This window comes from Cricetulus griseus, chromosome 4 (genome assembly GCF_003668045.3).
Source record: "Cricetulus griseus strain 17A/GY chromosome 4, alternate assembly CriGri-PICRH-1.0, whole genome shotgun sequence".
Classification (NCBI taxonomy): domain Eukaryota; kingdom Metazoa; phylum Chordata; class Mammalia; order Rodentia; family Cricetidae; genus Cricetulus; species Cricetulus griseus.
In genome coordinates this window covers 156,565,226-156,571,449 of record NC_048597.1, presented here as the reverse complement: position 1 = coordinate 156,571,449, position 6,224 = coordinate 156,565,226, and positions in this window count along the sequence as shown.

Below are 6,224 nucleotides of genomic sequence, written 5' to 3'. Positions count from 1 at the left end.
TATCTCTGTTAGATTCAGTGAAACCCTTTCAGTCATAAATATAACTATGCCAAATTCTTCTCAAGTTCAGAAATGAAAACTCAATGGATACAGGGACTGCAACTATTGCCTTATAAAAAAACGATTTATTTATTTTTATTTTACATGCATTGGTATTTTGCCTACATGTATGCCTGTGTAGATCTTGGAGTTACAGACAGTTGTTACCTGCCATGTGGGTGCTGGGAATTGAACTTGTGTTCTATAGAAGAGCAGTCAGTGTCCTTAATCACTGAGCCATCTCTCTGGCCCACAACTGCTGCTTTTTATTTTCCTTTTATTTATTTATTTATTTTTAGCTCAGGAGGCTAGCCTTGAACTCAATGTACAGACCAGACTGGCTTTGAACTCTCCATCGACTGCCTCTAACTCCCTTGTGCTGGGATTACAGGTGTGCATTATATCCCCAAATTGAACCATTACCTCCATAATATAAGGGTGCCTTTTATTGAAGAGTTATAGATTTGGTCCTTTCTTTTCAGAAGAAAGAGATTCTGAAAAGTTCCATGTTCTGTGATGATCCTGTGGGGAAATTTAAACGGCTCAGCCAGCTTCTTGTCTTAGTTCAAAGACCTTTGGGTAATGCACTGTGTCCACCTACAGAAAGGAAATTGAGAAATCTGTCTTCATCAATGGCAAAGAAAATCTGGGTAAAGTACTTGGAAGGTTGAAGCAGAGGATCAGGAGTTCAAGGTCATGCTAAGCTAAGTAGCAAGCCTGGGTTATGTGAAACCCTGTCTCAAAGCAAAAAGAAAAAAAGAAATCTGGGTAGGTTCTATCCTTAGCATTAACAAACAATGCCCCCCCCAAAGAAATAATTGTGTGTGTTGTTTCTATATGAGAAGATGCTTAGAATATATCATTTAATCTTAGTAGTAATCTTATGAAGTTGCTATTAATATTCTAACTTTTGCAAATGAAGAAACAGGCATATGGCTAGTTACTTGGCTTAAGGTATATAACTAAAATAAAAGTATTGGACCTGTAAATCAACCCTAGATTTGTGACTCTGAGCCCATGTTAGTCCCACCATGATACTGATTTTGCAGTGAGGCAGCCTCGGAGTAGAGGAAAATAGAGCCAACACCTAGGAGAGTCCCTTTGAAAAGTATTTAGGTTTATTCATTTTATTTTATTTTATGTGTGTGTTTGCTTGCATATATGTATGCATACCACATGAATGTCTGGTGTCCGTGGAGGTCAGAAGAGGGCATTGGATCCCCCGGAACTGGAGTTTGGATGGTTGTGATCCATCATGTACATGCTGAGAATTAAGTCCAGGTCCTTTGCAAAAGCAACAAAGTGGTGATATTTTGTTTATGATCTAACAAATAAAGCTTGCCTGGGGATCAGAGTGCAGAGCTAGCCACACTAGTTAGCCACAGAGGCCAGGCAGTAATGGCACACACGTTTAATGTCAGCACTAAGGAGACAGAGACAGATGGATCTCTGTTAGTTGAAGGCCACCCAGGGTAACTCAAAATTGATCCAGTCTAAAAGAGAAACAGAGCTCACACAAAGGTAATCCCAGCATTTGGAGTGACATGCCTTTAATCCCAGCACTAAGGAGATGGAGACAGGGAGGGATATGGCTGGGCAGGGAGAGAAATGTAAGGGAGGAGACCAGGAGCTCATTGCAGTCTGAGCAGTCAGTCTGAGGACAGGATCACCCCTTTGGTCTGAGGTAGAGGTAAGAACTCTAGTGGCTGGCCACTCTGCTTCTCTGATCATCCAGCTTTCACCTCCTGATAGCTGACTCTGAGTTTTTATTATTAAGACCAATTAGAATTCATACTACACAGCTGGGCGGTGGTGGCACATGCCTTTAATTCCAACACTTGGGAGGCAGAGGCAGGCAGATCACTGTGAGTTTGAGACCAGCCTGGTCTAGAGCTACACAGAGAAACCCTGTCTCGAAAAGAAAAAAAAAAAAAATACACCACAAGTGCTCTTAACTGCTGAGCCAACCTCTAGAGGTCCCTTTAAAGCCAGAGTAATTTATGAGTTCGAAGAAATGGGCAAAATTTGGAGTTTCCTTCCTGAAAGGTTCCTTCTCTCATTTGGAAAAAAAAATGTAAAATATGTGCTTTTTTATTAGGTTGGCAAAGATCAAGAAGGTTAAGAACAAACTTTCAGAAATGTCATTGAGAAAGAGGCCCTCTTCAATATTGTTAATGGGAATATGAATTACTAGGACAGCCTTTACTGGCTGGGGACAATTTGGTAATAGCTATCAAAATCATAGATGTACATACTTTGGGCTCAGCAACTCCATTTTTAGGACTTTATACTAAAGGTCTATTATACAGTTGCAAAGTGGAGTGTGTTCAGGTTGCACACTGTGTTATTGTGTGAAATTGAATAGAATGCCTAGGTACGGTGGCTCAAACTTATAATCTTAACATTCAACCCAGGCAAGAGGATTGCCTCAAGTTTGAAGTCAGTCTGGGCTACAGACTGAGTTCCTGGAGAACCTGGGCTACACAGTGAAACACTGTTCTTTGTTTTGTTTTGTATTTTAAATGAGGTGGCTTAGTGATTAAAAGCACTGACTGCTCCTACAGAAGACCCAAGTTCGATTCCCAGCACCCACATGGTGGCTCGCAACCGTCTGTAACTCCAGTCTAAGGGGATTCCCTTCCATTCTTCTGGTCTCCACACACAGCACTGTTTGCAGGTGGTGCATAGGCAGACATGCAGGCCAAACACCCATACACATAAAGTAAAAAGAGAGAGAAGGAAGAAGGGGAGGAGGAAGGCATTCAGTGGATTGAAAGTAATGTAAGTATCCACCAACAGACATCTGGGTTAAATTCAACTGGGTGTTTTCCAAACATCCCCAAGAGTGATAAAAACAATTTCCCAGTTTTATTAAGTGAAACCATTGAGATGCCAGGAATGGACTTGATAATCTTACACTTAAAGAAAATGTTCTCTAGGAATTTGCTTGTTTAGGTGTAGGTTATCTTTGGAAGTATTTACACAAACGAGGGCATTTGTTGCCACTAGGGTAAGATAGGACTGAGGGCAGTAACATGGTAGCTCAGAGCCAGTGTAGTGGGGTTTTACATTTCATTAACACTCTAACCACATGAAGCTGGACTTAGTGGTTTGTGCCTGTAGTTCCAGTACTCAGAGACAGAAGTAGGAGGATCTTTGTAAGCTTAAAGTTAGACTGGTTTATATAATTGGGATCTAGGCTAGTTAGACTATCTCAAAAAAATTAATGGTGGGTGTAAATAATAGACAAAGTAGTATTTTTTTAAAAAGAAAATAGGGGATGGGGAGGGATGTAGAGTGCTTGTTGCCTAGCATCCACAAAACCCTGGATTTGATGCTAAGCACCACACTAAAACAGGTCTAGTGGGACACACCTGTATTCCAAGCACTCCAGAGGTGGAAAGTCCAATGTCATCCTTGGCTACATAGTAAGTTCATGATCAGTCTCAAATAGATAAAGCCATGTCTCAAAAATAAATATTAAAAACCATTAACTATATGACTATATTAGGTATTCAAGAGAAATGAGTCAAAATTTAATTCCAAAAATAAGGACATGCAGTTTCAGGTAACATGAAAAAAACATAAAATAGTCTTTCTCTCTGTCTCTGTGTCTCTGTCTGTCTCTCTCTCTCTCTCTCTCTCTCTCTCTCTCTCTCTCTCTCTCTCTCTCTCTCTCTCTCTCTCTCTCTCTCTCTCTCTCTGTGTGTGTGTGTGTGTGTGTGTTGGTGCTCAGGATCAAACCCAAGTCTTTCCAAATCCTAGGTGAGTGCTCTACCACTGAATGTCTTTCTATGGTTGGCAGTACAGTTTCTGGATATTGGTGTTAGACCCCACTGAGTTGCAGACCTATTACTGTGTATATGGCTTAGGACATTACTAAGACTCAGTTTTCCTACCTGTTAAATAAAGATTATCTTATATAATTAGTAAAAACTGAATACATATAAAGCATTTGGGCTCAGAAAGTACTCAATAAAAGCTAGTTATAATTGCTATTTCTCCTCTAAAACATCCATTCATAAACCAAATTCTGACATATCCTAGCTCTCTGCAATAGCCTGAGAGACCAACTAGATAATTTCTCAAGGAGTTCCCCCCCCCCACACACACTTCTCAGGCTCCTGTCTTCGAAACCTGCAAAGACATTCTCCATTCCTGTTGCTGCCACCCACCCTGCAGACCTCCCACCTGTGCTAAATGAAGTGTGCTTGTAGGGAGGGGGTTACTCAGAATCCAGCGGGTTTGTTTTCTCAAAGGTGGAGGGCGGGAAGAAATTCTGTTGACACAATTATATAAAGCCTGTCACTCAGTCCCCAGCCTAATACCCCTGTAGGCCGTTATGCATATTAAAGAAGGGGGGCGGCAAATACAAAAGAAAAATAAGCGAGAGAGAGTGAGAAAGGGAACAAATCAGGATGCTTGAGAGAATCCACGTGGTCGCCAATCTGTAACTGATCAGAGCAGCTATACTGAAGCAAAAACCCCAGAGCCTAAAGCTAAATATATCGCAATAGAGAAATCATCCACAATGGGGTGTGTTATGTCCTAAGCAGAGTCTTGGGGCTGCTGTTTAATAGCCTCTCGCCGGTCCCACTCTCTCTGCACATAGGAAGCCACGAGAAGCAACAACGGAATCTGATTGTGCGTGCGTTGTGTGAATGTGCGTTTTGCAAACCATCTGGGCTCCATCCTGCGCGGTTGGAACGATGATCGATCCCGGACGAGTTTGGGGAGTTGGGGCTTGACTATGTCTCCTCCCTTTCTCTGTTCCCTTCCTCTCCCCACCCCATTCGTTCCTCAGGCATAGACGTCTCTCCGAAGGAAGGACGTAGGTTTTTCAGCACCAGGAGGCCGTGGACCTCTGGAGGCGTGCAGCACAACCTCCAGTGGGCTAAGGCTGGTTTCTACCTGCCTTGTTACGACCCTCACTGGCCTTCCCAAATCTGCTGCCCGAGGCGGTCCTAGTCCGAGCAGCGCGGGTTACGGGTGCGGGAGACATGGAAGGCTGCGTGACCTTCCAGCGAACTCCACCTCGCCTGGAGGGTGGGGGGAGTTGGAGTGTGCACCGGGTCTGCAGGCAGTGTATCGATCCCCCAGACTCAGCCAACACATATTCTTCAGGCAGCAATCCCTCCCTCCTTGGCTTTTCCATCCCCGCAGGCGTCTAACGCCTTGCTAGAGGCACCCTCTCCTATTTCCCGCAATAAAGTAAACCCCGTGGATATTCACACACACACACACACACACACACACACCCTCCCTCCCGCCGCTGCCCTATCCCTCTTCCCTCTCCCTCCCTCCAGGTTTGCTAACCCTGCGCCCGGAGCTTGCCGGCGGCGGGCCCCTTCCACCCCATGTATCATAATGCCCAACGCTCCCCCCACCATCATGAGAAATGTGCTGGCGAGCCCCCTCCCTCCGCGTGCATATATTAGGGTCTGCTTTGCATGCAGCGGCAGGCTGGTAGCGGAGGAAGAAGGGGCGGGGCGCCTTTGCCCGCCTCTTCCCTCCAGGCCCCGTCCGTTAGCCACCCAGTTTCAGCTCCGTTGTAACGCCAGGTCGTTCGCGCAGTGTACGCCGTGGCTCCAACGCTCGGGCTGGGAAAACACACCCCAACTAGGCAGAAGGGCACGAAAGCCAGAAGCTTCTCGCCTCCCTCCAGCGCACAGTGGGGCGAGGAGGTGGCGGAAGCCCGCCACTCGGTCGGGTGCATTTTGGAGAGAGCTCCAAGCATGAAAATGGGAGGAGCTCCTCTTTTATTTTTTAAAGCGCGTTCACCTTACAGAGGGCCTTGCCATTTTGCATAGAATCAATTGGGCGACGCTTCGGTTTTGCATGGAGTACAATGGGGCTTTCTGGATTCTAGAAGCTTTCCATGAAAGCTAAGCTCCCCGCTCTCCTAGGCGGAGGAGAAGGCTCGCTCCTCCAGGGACCCAGCAGCCGCGCCGCACTGGAAGCGGCTCTCCTGGGCCGCTCGAGTCCCCGCGCGTCCCGGGAACGTGTGTAATCGGCCTCTCGGCTCTCCCGGCTGCGGGCCACCCGCTCCCTCCGCCTCCATCCTCCATCCTCCCGCCGCCCTCGCCCCCTCCCCCTCTCCCCGGAACCCGCCTCCGCTCCGGGCTCCAGGGCTTCCTTCCCCCCCTCATCTTCCCTGGCGCTGCCGCTCCCGGAGGGCGGGGCAT